The 18090-nt window shown below is 37.5% G+C and overlaps 1 pseudogene; it reads right to left on the minus strand.

Annotated features, from left to right (window-relative positions):
• LOC100618801 (ubiquitin-associated protein 1-like) overlaps nt 1–18090 on the minus strand; it is a 48102-nt pseudogene that overhangs the window by 16852 nt on the left and 13160 nt on the right.

Consider the following 18090-nt stretch of genomic DNA (forward strand, 5'->3'; position numbering starts at 1 on the left):
TTTTAAAAATGATGTTGTTATATGGGATGCATATCTGGGAGTGGGAGGAATACTGGCAAAAACTCTGGTGACATAAAAAAAAAAACAAAAAAAATCAATAAAGACTTATTTGAAACATGATTCAAGGAATAACTACTGAGAAAAGCAGATATATAATAGCATTTAAAAACAAGTAGTCAGACTAGGATAAATATTTTCTAGCTGGAAGAGACCTTAAGCTACAGTTAGTCAAATTCTCTCATTTTCAGATAAGGATATCAAGGCCCACAGAGGATAAATGACTTACCTGAGATCATACAAGTATTAAGTGGCAGAGCTGGGAGTTGAACCCAGGACTTGCTGACTCAAAATCTACTGTTCCATTCACTTTGCCAAGCCATCTTCTTGCCCTCTCTAAGGGTCTAGGATTTGCCTTTTCAAAACCAAGTGTTGGCGTTAGTGTTCTATTTCTTTTTGTTTTGGTAATAACATTCTTCTTCTATTAAATCCACCAAAATATATTCTTAGGGCAAGTGAGCTGGGCAGAGAAATGATTTTGAATGAGATTCTTCACACGCACGCACACACACACACACACACACACACACACACACACACACACACACACACACACAGAACATAACCTTAGTGATTTTGTATGTTTTCCCAAACATTCCCCTTTATCCCTTGACTGCAAAGAACTTGGGGATAATTATGCTTTGACTGTGAAGTCATTGCTATTTTCAGAGAAGATCAACAATATCAGCTGAGAAAGGGTTTCAAGCCATTTCCTGGAGTCTTACCTTTTCACCAGTTTCACGTGACTAGAAAGTAAAATCTATTAGAATAATGTAACATTCCACTTTCATCCCTTTCAATAATAAATTGTCCTAGTTCATTTCTGTTGGAGCTTTGCAATGGATGGTCATGGCCTAGAATATGAGGCTTATGTGTAGAAGCAGGAAAAATTCAATACATCTTAATGCTTTTGATCAGAAGCCATGTAAATAGGAGAAAAAGAACACAGGAAACAAAAGGGAAATAGAATATCTATTGCATAAAGATAGTCTCAGCTCATAAGTTATTTTGATATATTTTCCAGACCAGCAAAGACTAGAAAGTCTCAGGGACACATTTGGGAATTCTAAACTAAATTCAATCTACCAACCAAGCCTCAATTTTTTTTTTCATAAATACATTCTTGAGTTCTAATGTTGTTTCTTTAGCATTCATTTTCCAAATATAGTCAGGAATAGCTATATACTTGACAATACCTTCAGATTCTCTGTTTTATACTAACATAAGAGGTCTTGAGTCTATTCTATTCAGTGATTGTGGGATCCTGACTCCAGGCATAGGGTGGATTAATTTACCTCTAAGGTCCTTTTCTGTTCTAGGACTGGATGTTTATATGCAAATCCACATCAAGGAAGAGGTGATGAGTTTGTACTCCAGGTCTCTGAATTTGGAGAAAAATGAATTAAGAGTATCTCTTGCAAAGTAACACAGAAGCAATAGAAATTAGTTGGCAAAAATAATTAATTAAAATAGGAAGCTCTTAGATGGAAGGCAGGGGCAAACTGCTTCCCTCTTGCCCCATGGTAGGACCATGCCTTCATGCTAGATAGAGTCTCTGTCTCTCTCTATGTTGTCCTCCTGTCATTCCCTTGGCATGATTTTTGGCACTTTACCCAAGCAGAAAAAAAATAATGTTTTGACTCTAGTCCTATTATAATAATTGGGTAATCCTAGACAAATAAGCTAACCTGTGATTCTTATTTTTCTTAACTGATTATATAGATGGGTTAGACTAGGTGGTCTCTAAAGTCCCTGAAACTCCAAACATTCTATGATTCTATGATTACTTTGGGTCACACTGATCACTCCATCGTTTATCTTTTAACATTTTTGTCTACTCCATAACACATTTAAACCCTTGATTAATCACTATAATGCATTTTCCTCCAGTTTTTTTCTGATGTGTTAATTGTGCCTTCCTAACTATATGGTTGAAGTCCTTCATGGCAGGAAATCTGTGTATACTTTTTGCTGTCTCCTACAATGCTTAGAATTGTGATAAACAGACTTCCAGTCAAGATGGCGGCTTAGAGAAAGCTAAAGTTCAGATCTCCGGAAACCCTTCCCGACCAATCTCAAACTATAAGCTCCTAAGGTGGCGAAATTCAAAACGATCAACAGCATAGACCCTGGGAATCCTCCTCCTGGACCTGGACCTGGATCAAAAGGTATGGCCCCCCTCAAAAGCCAGAACCCGAGATCACTCGGACCTAAGGGGTAGGAGCCCAGAGTCCAAGGCTCTGGGAAGCCGCTGCCCCTCCTCCCTCAGAGAGCAGGGTCGTCTGAAACAACAGCAACCCTCAGGGCTGGCAAGACAGCCTCACAGACAGATCCTTCTATCCAAGTCTCAGTGAAAGTCACTGCCCAGGGTCCTCTGAAACAACAGTAATCCTCAGGGCCAACAAGACAGCCTCATGGCCAGCTATTCTGAAGGCAACTTCCGAAAAGCAACCTGACCCAGTCCAGTCGAGGGGGCACCTTAGCAGCAGGGAAACAGAGAGAGCCGGGGGAGAGTGTGGCCCCCTGGTCCAACACTTCCATTCCAGTTCCAGTGAAAGTCATTGCCTTAAGGCATACTCAGTTTAACCCAGGGAAAGCTCATAGAACAGACAATCTGCCCAGGACTAAAGCCTCTGAACACCAGACAGAGATAAGAAAAGCTAATCCTCCCCATTCAGAGATGGCAAACTCCACAGAAGCACAGAAGCCCCAAAATATCAAGAAAAATAAGGAGAAAGGGGCGACTTTGGACACATTCTATGGAGCCAAAATACAAAATACAGAGGAGATAGAAGACGATACGCAAGAAAATGCTCCAAAACCTTCCAAAGGAAATAGAAACTCTCCACAAACCCATGAAGAATTTTAATCAGAAATGACCAAAAAGATGGAAGCCTTCTGGGAGGAAAAGTGGGAAATAATGCAAAAGAAATTCACACATCTACAAAACCAGTGTGACCAAACTGAAAAGGAAAACCAGGCTTTAAAGGCCAGAATCAGGCAACTGGAAGACAACGATCGTGTAAAAGAGCAAGAATTAATAAAGCAAAGCCAAAACACAAAGAAATTAGAAGAGAACATAAAATATCTCACCAACAAGGTGACAGATCTAGAAAATAGAGGGAGAAGAGATAATTTAAGAATAATTGGACTTCCAGAAAAGCCAGAAATAAACACCAAACTCAACATCGTGATACAAGATATAATCAAAGAAAATTGCCCAGAGATTCTAGAACAAGGGGGTAATACAGCCACTGACAGAGCTCACAGAACACCTTCTACACTAAACCCCCAAAAGACAACTCCCAGGAATGTAATTTCCAAATTCCAAAGCTATCAAACAAAAGAAAAAATCCTACAGGAAGCCAGAAAAAGACAATTTAGATATAAAGGAATGCCAATCAGGGTCACACAAGACCTTGCAAGTTCTACTCTGAATGATCGTAAGCATGGAACATGATCTTCAGAAAGGCAAGAGAGCTGGGTCTTCAACCAAGAATCAGCTACCCAGCAAAACTGACTATATACTTCCAAGGGAAAGTATGGGCATTCAACAAAATAGAAGATTTCCAACTTTTGGCAAAGAAAAGACCAGAGCTTTGTGGAAAGTTCGATATCGAAAAACAAAAAGCATGGAATACCTGAAAAGGTAAATATTAAGGAAAGGGGAAAGGAGAAAAATGTTATCTTCTTCCTTTATTCAAACTCTCTTCTATAAGGACTACATTTCTATCAATCTATGTATACTAACTTGTGGGGAAAATGTAATATATAAATAGGGGGTAAAGAAAAACCAAATAGAATAATCTTTCTCACACAAAGATTCACATGGGAAGGGGAGGGGAAGAAAATTCCTATAAGAAGGAGAGGAAGAGAGGGTTTTTTACTTAAATCTTAATCTCAGGGAAATCAACTCTGAGAGGGAAAAACATCCAGATCCATTGGGATCTTGAATTCTATCTTACCCAACAAGGGTAGGGAGAAGGGAAAACCAAGGGGGGGAGGGGGAGAGGGAGAACAAAAAGGGAGGGAAAGAGAGGGGGGAAGGGGAGGGAAGAAAAAGGGAGGGACTAAAAAGGGAAACATCAAGGGAGGGGACAAGGGGGACTGATTCAAAGTAAATCACTGGACTAAAAGGTAGAGCCAAAGAAAAAAAGGTTAGAACTAGGGAAGGATATCAAAATGCCAGGGAGTCCACAAATGACAATCATAACTTTGAACATGAATGGGATGAACTCACCCGTAAAACGTAGACGAATAGCAGAATGGATTAGAATCCAAAACCCTACCATATGTTGTCTTCAAGAAACACACATGAGGCGGGTTGACACCCACAAGGTCAGAATTAAAGGATGGAGTAAGACCTTCTGGGCCTCAACTGACAGAAAGAAGGCAGGAGTGGTAATCATGATATCTGATAAAGCCAAAGCAAAAATAGACCTGATCAAAAGGGATAGGGAAGGTAATTATATTTTGTTAAAAGGGACTTTAGACAATGAGGAAATATCATTAATCAAAATGTATGCACCAAATAATATAGCACCCAAATTTCTAATGGAGAAACTAGGAGAACTGAAGGAAGAAATAGACAGTAAAACAATATTAGTGGGAGACTTAAACCAACCATTATCAAATTTAGATAAATCAAATCAAAAAATAAATAAGAAAAAGGTAAAAGAAGTGAATGAAATCTTAGAAAAATTAGAATTAATAGACATATGGAGAAAAATAAATAGGGATAAAAAGGAATACACCTTCTTGTCAGCACCACATGGAACATTCACAAAAAATGACCATACATTAGGTCACAGAAACATAGCACACAAATGCAGAAAAGCAGAAATAATGAATGCAGCCTTCTCAGATCACAAGGCAATAAAAATAATGATCAGTAATGGTACATGGAAAACCAAATCTAAAACCAATTGGAAATTATACAATATGATACTCCAAAATCATTTAGTTAAAGAAGAAATCATAGAAACAATTAATAATTTCATCAAGGAAAATGACAATGGTGAGACATCCTTTCAAAACTTTTGGGATGCAGCCAAAGTGGTAATCAGAGGTAAATTCATATCCCTGAATGCTTATATTAACAAACTAGGGAGAGTAGAGATCAATCAATTGGAAATGCAAATGAAAAAATTCAAAAGCAATCAAATTAAAACCCCCAGCAGAAAACCAAACTAGAAATCCTAAAAATTAAGGGAGAAATTAATAAAATCGAAAGTGATAGAACTATTGATTTAATAAACAAGACTAGAAGCTGGTACTTTGAAAAAACAGACAAAATAGACAAAGTACTGGTTAATTTAATTAAAAAAAGGAAAGAAGAAAGGCAAATTAATAGCATCAAGGATGAAAAGGGGGATCTCACCTCAAATGAAGAGGAAATTAAGGCAATCATTAAAAACTACTTTGCCCAACTATATGGCAATAAATATACCAACCTAGGTGATATGGATGAATATTTACAAAAATATAAATTGCCTAGACTAACAGAAGAAGAAATAGTTTTCTTAAATAATCCCATATCAGAAATTGAAATCCATCAAGCCATCAAAGAACTGCCTAAGAAAAAATCCCCAGGGCCTGATGGATTCACCAGTGAATTCTATCAAACATTCAAAGAACAGTTAACCCCAATACTATACAAACTATTTGACATAATAAGCAAAGAGGGAGTCCTACCAAACTCCTTTTATGACACAAGCATGGTACTAATTCCAAAGCCAGGCAGGCCAAAAACAGAGAAAGAAAACTATAGGCCAATCTCCCTAATGAATATAGATGCAAAAATCTTAAATAGGATACTAGCAAAAAGACTCCAGCAAGTGATTAGAAGGGTCATCCACCATGATCAAGTAGGATTCATACCAGGGATGCAGGGCTGGTTCAACATTAGGAAAACTATCCACATAATTGACCACATCAACAAGCAAACCAACAAGAATCACATGATTATCTCAATAGATGCAGAAAAAGACTTTGATAAAATACAACACCCATTCCTACTAAAAACACTAGAAAGCATAGGAATAGAAGGGTCATTCCTAAAAATAATAAACAGTATATATCTAAAACCATCAGCTAATATCATCTGCAATGGGGATAAACTAAATCCATTCCCATTAAGATCAGGAGTGAAACAAGGATGCCCATTATCACCTCTATTATTTGACATTGTATTAGAAACACTAGCAGTAGCAATTAGAGAAGAAAAAGAAATTGAAGGCATCAAAATAGGCAAGGAGGAGACCAAATTATCACTCTTTGCAGATGACATGACGGTCTACTTAAAGAATCCTAGAGACTCAACCAAAAAGCTAATTGAAATAATCAACAACTTTAGCAAAGTTGCAGGATACAAAATAAACCCACATAAGTCATCAGCATTTCTATATAATTCCAACACAGCTCAGCAGCAAGAACTAGAAATAGAAATCCCATTCAAAATTACCCAAGACAAAATAAAATACTTAGGAATCTATCTCCCGAGACAAACACAGGATCTATATGAACACAACTACAAAACACTTTCCACACAACTAAAACTAGACTTGAACAATTGGAAGAACATTAACTGCTCATGGGTAGGACGAGACAATATAATAAAAATGACCATCCTACCCAAACTCATCTATCTATTTAGTGCCATACCCATGGAACTTCCAAAAATTTTTTTTACTGATTTAGAAAAAAACATAACAAAGTTCATTTGGAAGAACAAAAGATCAAGGATATCCAGGGAATTAATGAAAAAAATACAAAGGAAGGGGGTCTTGCAGTCCCAGATCTCAGACTATATTATAAAGCAGCGGTCATCAAAACAATTTGGTACTGGCTAAGAGACAGAAAGGAGGATCAGTGGAATAGACTGGGGGCAAGCAACCTCAGCAAGACAGTATATGACAAACCCAAAGATCCCAGCTTTTGGGACAAAAATCCACTATTTCATAAAAACTGTTGGGAAAATTGGAGGACAGTGTGGGAAAGATTAGGCTTAGATCAACACCTCACACCCTACACCAAGATAAATTCAAAATGGATGAATGACTTGAACATAAAGAAGGAAACTATAAGAAAATTAGGCGACCACAGAATAGTATACATGTCAGACCTTTGGGAAGGGAAATACTTCAAAACCAAGCAAGAATTAGAAAGAATTACAAAATGCAAAATAAATAATCTGGATTACATCAAATTAAAAAGTTTTTGTACAAACAAAACCAATGTAACCAAAATCAGAAGGGTAGCAACAAATTGGGAAACAATCTTCATAAAAACCTCTGACAAGGGTTTAATTACTAAAATTTATAAAGAACTAAATCAATTGTACAAAAAATCAAGCCATTCTCCAATTGACAAATGGGCAAGGGACATGAACAGGCAATTCTCAGCCAAAGAAATCAAAACTATTAATAAGCACATGAAAAAGTGCTCTACATCTCTTATAATCAGAGAGATGCAAATCAAAACAACTCTGAGGTATCATCTCACACCTAGCAGATTGGCTAACATGACAGCTATGCAAAGTAATGAATGCTGGAGGGGATGTGGCAAAGTGGGGACATTAATTCATTGCTGGTGGAGTTGTGAATTGATCCAACCATTCTGGAGGGCAATTTGGAACTATGTCCAAAGGGCGATAAAAGACTGTCTGCCCTTTGATCCAGCCATAGCACTGCTGGGCTTGTACCCCAAAGAGATAATGGACAAAAAGACTTGTACAAAAATATTCATAGCTGCGCTCTTTGTGGTGGCCAAAAATTGGAAAATGAGGGGATGCCCCTCAATTGGGGAATGGCTGAACAAATTGTGGTATATGTTGGTGATGGAATACTATTGTGCTAAAAGGAATAATAAAGTGGAGAAGTTCCATGGAGACTGGAACAACCTCCAGGAAGTAATGCAGAGCGAGAGGAGCAGAACCAGGAAAACATTGTACACAGAGACTGATACATTGTGGTACAATCGAAGGTGATGGACTTCTCCATTAGTATCAATGCAATCCCTGAACAATCTGCAGGGATCTAAAAAAAAAATACTACCCACAAGCAGAGGATAAACTGTGGGAGTAAAAACACCGCTGAAAAGCAACTGCTTGACTACAGGGTTGGAGGAGATAAGACTGAGGAGAGACTCTAAATGAACACTATAATGCAAACTCCAACAACAGGGAAATGGGTTCGAGTCAAGAACACATGTGATAACCAGTGGAATCATTTTTCGGCTATGGGAGAGGGAAAGGCGGGGGGGGGCGAGGGGAGGAAAAGAAAACGATCTTTGTTTCCAGTGAATAATGTATGAAAACGACCAAATAAAATAATATTAAAATTAAAAAAAAGTGGTTTTTTTTGTTTGTTTTTCTTTTTCCTCTCTTTTTTAATTACCTTTTGATCATTCTCTTGAGTTCTGTGCTTGGTCATTAAGTTTTCTGTTCAGGTCTGGTCTTTTCTTTACACATGCTTGGAATTCTTCTTTTTTGTTGAATGACCATATTTCCCCCTGTAAGAATATAGTCAGTTTTTTGGGGGGGAGGGATTGATTCTTGGTTGTATACCTAGTTCCCTTGCTTTCTGGAATATCATATTTAATGAATATGGAATTTGGTCCTTCAGCGTAGATGCTGCTAGATCCTTTGTTATCCTCACTGAGGTTCCATGGTATTTGAATGACTTCTTCTTGGCAGTTTGTAATATTTTTTCCTTGGTCTGATAGTTCTTGAATTTGGCTATAACATTCCTGGGTGTTGTCAGTTGGGGATTAAGTACAGGAGGCAATCTGTGGATTTTTTCAATCTCCACTTGTCCCTCTTATTCTAGAATATCGCGGAAGTTTTCTTGGATAATTTCCTGTAGTATGATGTCCAGACTTTTTCTTTTGTCGTGGTCTTCTGATAGACCAATGATTCTTAAGTTGTGTCTCCTGGAACGATTTTCTAAATATTCTGTTTTTTGAATGAGATATTTTCCTCAATTTTTTCATTCTTTTGGGTTTGTTTTATAGTATCCTTCTGCCTTGTGAGGTCACTTAATTCTAGTTGTTGTATTATGGTTCTCAAAGACTGGATTTCATCTCTGGCTTTTTGGTCATCCTTCTCCTTGTGGTCTGGCTTTCTTTGGAGGTTATCTTTCATTCTCCATACCTCATCTCTCATCTCCTTTACCTCATTTTTCATCTTCTTTGCCTCATCTTTCATATCCCTTGCCTCATTTTCAAGCTGGTTGATTTTGGCTTTCATGACAGTATTTTCTGTTTTTAGGTCTTAGTTTTTAATTTATTTTCCCAATTGTCTTCAGTCTCTCTTAATTGTGTGTTGAATTGCATTGTGAGTTCTTTCAAAGTCTGTAACCAGTTTGCTGGGATTTCTGTTTTATTGCTTGATGTTCCCTCCTCCTTCTCAGTACCATTTGCTCTTTGTTCATTGCTTGTATAGAAGCTGCTGATTGTAACTCCTTTTTTCTTTTTCTGTTGTTTTCTCATATTTACCCCTTCTTTGTTCCCTATAGTTGTTGGTGCTCTTGCTCCTCTCATTTTTTTTTTTTTTGGTTTTGGGTTTTTTGTCAGTCTCCCCTCTTGGAGCTTTGTCAGGAGATCTCTCAGTGTAGTCTGTGGGGGAGGGGTATTGGAGTTTGAGTATCCCTGTCCTCTGGTGTCTTTGATTGGATTAAAGTCCAGTATTCTGTGGGGGAGTAATGTTGGAATTTGAGATTCCCTGACCTCTGAAGTCTTTTGATGGGATTAAGTCCAGCTGAGTTGGTCTAGATATGCCCTCAGGCCCAAACCTCCTGGAATTCTGGAGCAATATGGAGGGTCTCCACTGCTGTGACCAGGCTGCCTGCTCTGCACTCCCTCCCCAGCTCATTCTCCACCACCTGTGTTTGATGCTCTGAACCTGGCACAGTCCTACCCACAAGGTACTCCCTTCAGACCAGTGCCTTTGTGAATTTAGAGGTTCCTGCTGCCGCTGGAGGCTTAGTGCTCTAGGTGGGGGAGGGGTCCTGGGACTTTCCTTCTTCCTTGCCCTTAAACCCAAGTGTTCTCGAATTCCAGCTTTTGGGGGGGGCATGCCTTTTGAATTGAGTCCAGTAGGAGGGTACCTTTGCTCTGTCTTTTTGTTAGCTCTGATTTTCAGTCCCCTAGGAGCAGTTTGTTTGTAATTGATAATGAAGGGTTTCCAGAGGTCTGAACTTTTGCTGCCTTTATGCTGCCATCTTGACTCTATCTCCTTACTTATGATTTCTTGTACATAGTAAGCATTTATTAAACACTTCAGTTGTCATTTAAATTGAACATATATTAAAGAATATTCTTAAGCAGCACCATGGTTTCAGTAAAGTTAATAAATAGATATACTTTAAAGACATTTAAAATGAGGACCTTCAATTATGAATCGGTAAGGCTCTTTTGTTCTTAGATCAAGATCCAGGATCTTTACTTTTTCTTTCCTTTCCCTTCCCTTCCCTTCCCTTCCCTTCCCTTCCCTTCCCTTCCCTTCCCTTCCCTTCCCTTCCCTTCCCTTCCCTTCCCTTCCCTTCCCTTCCCTTCCCTTCCCTTCCCTTCCCTTCCCTTCCCTTCCCTTCCCTTCCCTTCCCTTCCCTTCCCTTCCCTTCCCTTCCCTTCCCTTCCCTTCCCTTCCCTTCCCTTCTCTTCCCTTCCCTTCCCTTCCCTTCCCTTCCCTTCCCTTCCCTTCCCTTCCCTTCCCTTCCCTTCCCTTCCCTTTACTGCCTTCCCCTCTCCTTCCCTTTCCTTCCCTCCCCTCTCCTCCCCTCCTCTCCTCTCCTCTTCTCCTTTCTTCTTCTCTTATATTCTCCCCTCTTCTCTTTTTTCTCCCTACAGGCAAATAGGTAAAGCAGTGGATAGGGTATTAGGTCGGAAGTCAGAGAAACTTGATTCAAAGTCAGCCTCAGGTACCTAGTAGCTGCATGATTCTGGATTAGTCACTTAATTTCTCTTTGTCTCAGTTCCTCAAATAAAAAAATGGAAATAATCAGCACTGATTTCCCAGCATAATTATGAGAATAAAATGAGATAATATTTGTGAAACATTTAGCACAGTGCCTAGTGGCTTGTAGATGTTTAATAAATTCTTGCTTCCTTTCTTCCTGACATATGATATAATATTATGATGTAAGCTTAAGAAGCTAGATCATGGTCTAGTTATGTGCTCTGATTTTGTATTGATCTCTCACTGTCACAATACTTGGGCTTATTCAGTATGATATTTGACCTGCCACCATCCCCTTTTTCAAACCTGGGTCAGACTCTCCAGATGTGGAACTTCAGAGACTCTATTCTGTATCCCAGGGTAGTTCATATTCTCAGATTTGGGATAGAGCCCTGAGGCTAAGATATTCTGATTGGTGGATGGTAAAAACTCATCTCACCCATCATGTCAAGCCAACCTGGTGTCTAGAATGCAAAGAGTAGAACATCATTTCTTTGTCCATAGCAATATATGTGGTTATTTGGGATGGGAAAATGAAGAGGAGGGATGTCTGTCCAACTCTTTACCAGGACATGAGGCTTGCCAGGCATGGGCACCTAATCATTTATCATGCTAACATACTCACCCTCCCTCACATATCTGCCCCCCCCGCCAATAACAATAACAACACAAAAAACCATTACTGCAGATGGGTCAACATGTATAGAGTTATGACGAGTGAAAAGAGCAGAACCAAGAGAACATTATATATATAGCAACAGAGATATCATTTGAAGAATGACTTGCTTATGTCCACCTCCACACAAAGAACCGATAAATAGTAATAACAAAGATAGTTTTATATAGGTTTGTATCTTTTGGTCATATAATACCTTATCTAATGGAGTGAGGGGAGTGAGTGAGGGAGTTATTAGGTATGTTAATGTAACAAATAAATAAATTTAAATTTAAAAAAATCATCATTGCTGGAAAAGAGAATGATGGTCTATCACACTGTTTCCATTTACAGTGATTCTGAATGTCTAGACCAAAACTTCATTCCTTGGCCATTAGTCCCCTATGTGTATTTCATTTTCCTATTCCTATATATAATCTCTTAGAAGAAAGGGGCTATCTTGGGTTTTTTATTTTTGTCTTTGTATCCCCAGGCACCTAGCATAGTGACTTGTGCACAGTCAGTAATTGTTTGTCAGTAAATGTTTGATTATTGATTGATGAATAGGGCAAACCCAATCATTTGACCATCAGATTCAAAACTAGGCACCATTATTCACCTGCCCATAGCTCCCAGGATCACAGAAATAATCCATAGCAGCTTTAATAGAACCCAAACTATGCAATCATGGCAAAATTTTCAAATTTATATCCATTCATACTGGAATCTTTAACCAGAAAAGAAAAAAAAACTTTTTCACCATAGCATTAGCACATTTATTGCCAGGCCATTATTATCTAATGTTTCTCTAATGGGTCATTGATTATGGAAATCATTTTTCCTCAAGTCTTCTCTGTAACTTAGTGTTAACTTAAATGCTCCCCATTTAAGTTCAAGGTTAGGTATGCAAAAACATTTGCTGTACTCACTATTATGTTGTCATCTGCCTACAACTATCTGATTTGAAATTTGTACTCTACAAAATCAATTTGTATTGGAGAAGCACCTTTCCATGAAAACCTGGAAATCTTAAGTGAAATCCCTTTCCTTCCAGATTTTTTGTAATTAAATCTTTGATAATAAATTGCTCATCAGTCTGCAGGTGATGCCAGTGATTGTTGCTGTAGGTAGCAATCACTGTGTGCAGTTGCTACAATTATCAATCCCCTTCAGGCTGATTAGAATTTATTAATGAGAGACAGAAAAGTAAGAGATTGTTCCAGATTATAGGGAATATTAGAATCGTTTTAGTTGAAAATTGTTACCTCCTTCTTGAAAATAGTCTCTCAAGAATGAGCTTCTGGTAAAAAAATGTATCTAAGTTCTAATAATTCTCTTTAGTTCTTCTCTAAAGAGGTGTCTAAGAAAGAAGATATTCTCAGTCTTATGAGATCATCAATTTAGAGCTGGAAAGAGCCATAGTGAGCTTTCAGTCCAGATATTCTTAAAAATTTTTGTGCCATGGCCCCTTTTTCAATCTCCTAGAGCTCATATTTTTGCAGGATAATTATTTAAATGAAAATAGTGTATAAGATTACAAAGATAACCAATTAAATTGAAATAAAGATATGTCAAGCCAGTGTAAATCCACTATGTGCTGTTGCATATGCATTACATACCTCTTACCTCATTACCTTAATAAAAGTCAGGAAGGGTGCGGTCCTGCCTCTCTTCCTTTCTTTTCTCCTCTCTCTCTAACCTGCCTGTTGGCCATATGGATTGCTCTTTCTTTGGAGCTTTTCTATGGTCTCTAAAGTCTTCTTTCTTTATTCTTTTCTTCCTTCTCACCTGACCACCAGCCAGTGCAATCTGCACTTGGAGTTTTATCTCCCAATTCTGCAAGCCATACTTTTCTTCAACTGATTCTTTCCTCACACCTAATTCATAATCCTATCTCAGAATTCTACTCTCCATGCATTCTTGGTTATTTTTATCTTCTTTCAATGTATGCCCTACAAAGGAAGATAACAGGAAGAAGTGTCTTTCCTCCCCAAAATCTGATCTGTGTGTGCTTCAGTTTAACTACCTTCTCTCCGGCTTCTGTTCTCCTCCTCAAAATTATATTCCTTTAGATTTCCCTTTTATGCAGTGGTTGCTGGCCGGCTGCTGTACAAAGTAAATTAGCTGGGTGTTAAATTCATATTCTTGAATCCCAAATCCAGATGTTTCTGCCATTTTGCATTACCTCATCTTAGTCTGTTCTGGTGTCTTGTTTAAATTAAAATTCTCCCTGTTGATGATAACCTCTATAATGCAATACCATAGTCTAGTGAAACCACAAGGAAAAATGTTTTAGAAAGTCTTCCCTTTACATATGAGTCAGTGGGGAATGAATGCAAAGAAGAAAAAAATGTATCTGGAAGTTGAGAACTGGGTTCTAGTGCCAATTCTGCCACTAGTTTTCTGGATAACCTTCAGGAAATAATTTTAACTCTCAAGTCCCAATTTCCTCTTTTGTGAAATGAACTATATAATCTATATTTTAGACCTTTCATTCTGGGGGTCTATGATATTGCCAATAGTCTGGGAACACACCTTTAATATAGGAAGTACCTGAGTAAAAAAAAACAAACAACTATTTATATGAAGAAAGAACTTGGAAAGCTAGAAGTGCTCTTATTCTATTTCACTCTACTTTGCCCTTTTCTGTGTTTCTTTTTATTCTGTGTATATAAGAAATTCTCCACTATAGTCCTATTTTGATGCCCCATAATAATATGGATAGGGTATTGACTCCTAATGGAACACAAACTCTTATAATCTCCACCAGATTAGAAATGTTTTGGGCATTAGTCTGAAACTGTCACCTGAGAATAAGCTTCATCACTAGAACAGTCAGAAAAACTCATCACCAGATTGGCCAATGAGTGAAGAGTTCTTTCATGATATTATCCATCTCAAAATCCATCTATTACACTGGACAAGAATTGTAATATATGAGAAAAAATTCATAACAATGAAATCATGGATTCATGAATTATTGAAGAATAAGATCAGAACTATGTAAAACAAATTCAGTATATTAAAGTATGTTAAATTTATTTATTTATTATATATTATATATATTATTATATATTTATTTATTTAAATATATATTTATTATATATTATATATATTATATAAAAATATATTATAATTTTAAAAAAAGTATATCAAAGATGAAAGCAGCACCTGAGTGGGAAAGCTAGGTGCTTCAGTGGACAAATCACACAAAATTTCAGTTTGGACCAATCAAAAGCTGGTTTTACAGTCATCAGGAGAAATGTCAATCACTTCAGATACACAGATGATATCCTCTGATGGCAGAAGGTGAAGAAGAATTAAGAAGCCTTTTGATGAGGGTGAAAGAGTAGAGTGTAAAAACTGGTTTCAAGTTTAACATCAAGAAAACTAAGATTTTGGCAACTTGTTCTATCACTTCCTGGCAAATAGAGAAAAAAATCAGAAGTGTCAAATTTTATATTCATTGGCCCAAAGGTTACTATAGACAGTGACTACAGTCATAAAGTTAAAAGATGTTTGCTCCTTGGAAGGACATCACCTTCTATTAAAGGTCCATATAGTCTGTAGATATTTTTTTTTTCCTAGTAGTAATGCATGGCTGCAAGAGTTGGACTACAGGGAAAGCTGAGCATCACAGAACTGAGGCTTTTAATTTGTGGTTCTAGAGAAGACTTTTGAGAGTCCCTTGGACTTTCTATTCTATGAGAGAGGACAAATCAGTAAATCAGTCAATACTTAAAGAACTCAATTCAAAATATTCACTGGAAGATCAAATACTAAAGATGAAGCTTAAGTACTTTGATCACAAGCTGACAAGGCAGGGCTCATTGGACAAGACCCTGAAGTGGGAAGTATGAAAAGGTTGAGATGTATAGTGTTATAGAAACAATGAACATGAAACCACACAGACTTTAAGAGAAAGTGGAGCATAGAAGGATCTAGTTTGCTATGGTCCATGGGGTAACAAAGAATTCAACACTAAGAGTTGACTGGACAATAACAACAAATTACTTTAGATGGTCTAAGGTGCCTCAAATAATTTTTTTATTTGGAAAATTTATTTAGAATATTTTCCCATGGTTACAAGATTCATGTTCTTTCCCTCCCCTCTTTCCACCCCCCTCCCCTAGCCAACATGAAATTCCTTTGGGGTTTACATGTGTCATTGATCAAGACCTATTTCCATATTATTGATACTTGCACTACTGTGATCATTTAGCATCTACATTCCCAGTCGTATCCCCATTGACCCATGTGATCAAGCATCAACTAATGTTTTTTTTAAGCATCTCAGTAGATTAGAAGTCTATCGACTACTGTATGATGCTGGTTAGTCTTTGGATCCATAATATTAATTCCTTTTAGAGGAGAATGTTTGTTGGGTGATACAATTGTTACTTCATGAACAATCTCTTCTCTTCTCCAACCTGAACTGTCCAATTCACTGGCTTTTTCTCCAAGTAAGATACTGTATGGAGTTGGTCAAATGCTCTGGGTTCAATTTGCAGCTCTGTCATTTACCCTCTTTATAGCCTTTGGCATGTCACTTAATCTCTCTGGGCATTAGTTGTAAAAGAAGTCTGGAAAAGGTGATCTCTAAGATTGCTTCAAAGTGCTAACTCTCTGATGTTATACTAAGAATTGAGTTTATCTAATTTCTTTTAGCAGTCTCCATATGTTCAGTGTGAGATTATTGCCATTTTCTCCTGGTATACAATTTTAAAGACTTTTATGTAGAGTGGCTCTATCCATGTAAACTTTCATCCCCATGTTTCTTACTCCTTAGAGGCATGATTAAGAAATGGCCTTGATTGATAGAAGCATATGTTTGAAACATCACATGCATAGAATAGAAAAAGTCTTTTGACTCATGCTCCAGATGTTACAGAGACAGTGCTATTCCCTCAGGGTCCCTCAGCATGGTGTCCCAATGCAGATAAAGAGAAGGGAATGGCTAAGGAGGAGGCATCCTTGCTGACCAGGCCAGAATCCCCTTTGGCTGACCAGGTCAAGGAACAATGAAAGATATGGGCTCCTCCTGGAAGTTTTAAAGAATCATAGGATATAAGAATAGGACATGACTTCATACAACACATAGTAAGTAGAGTTTGTACATGAATAAGAATCCCTTCTAAAACATTCCCAACAAGTGGACATACAACCTTGGTCTGGAGACGTCCAGAAAGAAAGAATCCACTACCTCTTGAGCAGGCCATTTTTTTATGGATAACTTTCATTTTTAGGAAAATTTCCTAGTTTGCGAATTGATACACTATGCTACACTGCTTCTTTGAGATCAACATGTAATCCAGTCTCTGGTCGACCAATCTACTAGTAAGAGAAAGTACCTTGATAATATTTGCTTTGAATCCATCCTAGATGATGAAATCTAAGGCATGTTGATATAGTTACTAGGTCATGAGAGGCAATATATTCTAGATAGGATAGATCATGGTTCTCCTCTATCTGACTTTAGGGAACTGTGTATTCTTTGAACATGTCTGAAAATACTATTTCTTTCTCATCTAAAAAATAAGATAGAATTGAAACTTATTAGGAATTGAGACGTGGGCAATGAACTTGGGGTATGATAGACTTTCCCAATATGTTGTAAGATAACCAGGGAGGGGAGAGGGGAGGGGAGGGAGGGAGAGGAAGAGAGAGAGAGAAGGAGAGGGAGAGGGAGAGGGAGAGAGGAAAGCAGTCAAAGAGAGTCAGGGACAGAGACAGGGAGATTCTTTTTCAAATAATCAAGATGTCTGGTTGGTGGCTTCCCAATGAGCCAAAGATTATACTGATAAATTATATTGCAATTATTCTCAAAGCTCAAAAAAGAACAAACCATGTAAATGTATAGGGAAATGGACTCTTAGTAAGTAGTTTCTTTGAAGGCAGTGGTCTGGAGCAATTTATTAGGGAATATGGTATAAAGTGTTTGATTTAAGCATCTAGTTTCTGTCAGTTTGTTTTCCAGTTTTCCCTAGACATTATTAATCAAAAAAAGAGTTTTCTGCCCCCTAGTCATTTATCTTTTTCATTTTATCAAACACTAGGCTGAGTTCCATTGTTTCTGCTTCTTTCTTATCTAGTCTATTCCATGGACTCATCACTATCTTTTAACCACAAGATAATACCTAGACTATTACAAGATTTCCTTAATGAGATTTTTTGCTTCCTCTCTCTTCCTTTTTAAACTAGCTATCCTTTAGACTGCTGTCAGAATAACTCTCATGCACAAAATCTGGTCATGTTACTCCTTTGCTCAAAATTCTTCTGAGACTACCTATTGTCCAAGTAAATTCAAATATTTTTGTCTGGTATTGAAAACTATTTTCTTATTTCTTATTTTTCTGGGCCTATTTCATATTAGTTACCTAACATATTTTATGCATAAAATTGCCCCTCATAAATACTTTTTCTT

The sequence above is a fragment of the Monodelphis domestica genome, chromosome 7 (genome assembly GCF_027887165.1).
Source record: "Monodelphis domestica isolate mMonDom1 chromosome 7, mMonDom1.pri, whole genome shotgun sequence".
NCBI classification, from domain to species: Eukaryota; Metazoa; Chordata; class Mammalia; order Didelphimorphia; family Didelphidae; genus Monodelphis; species Monodelphis domestica.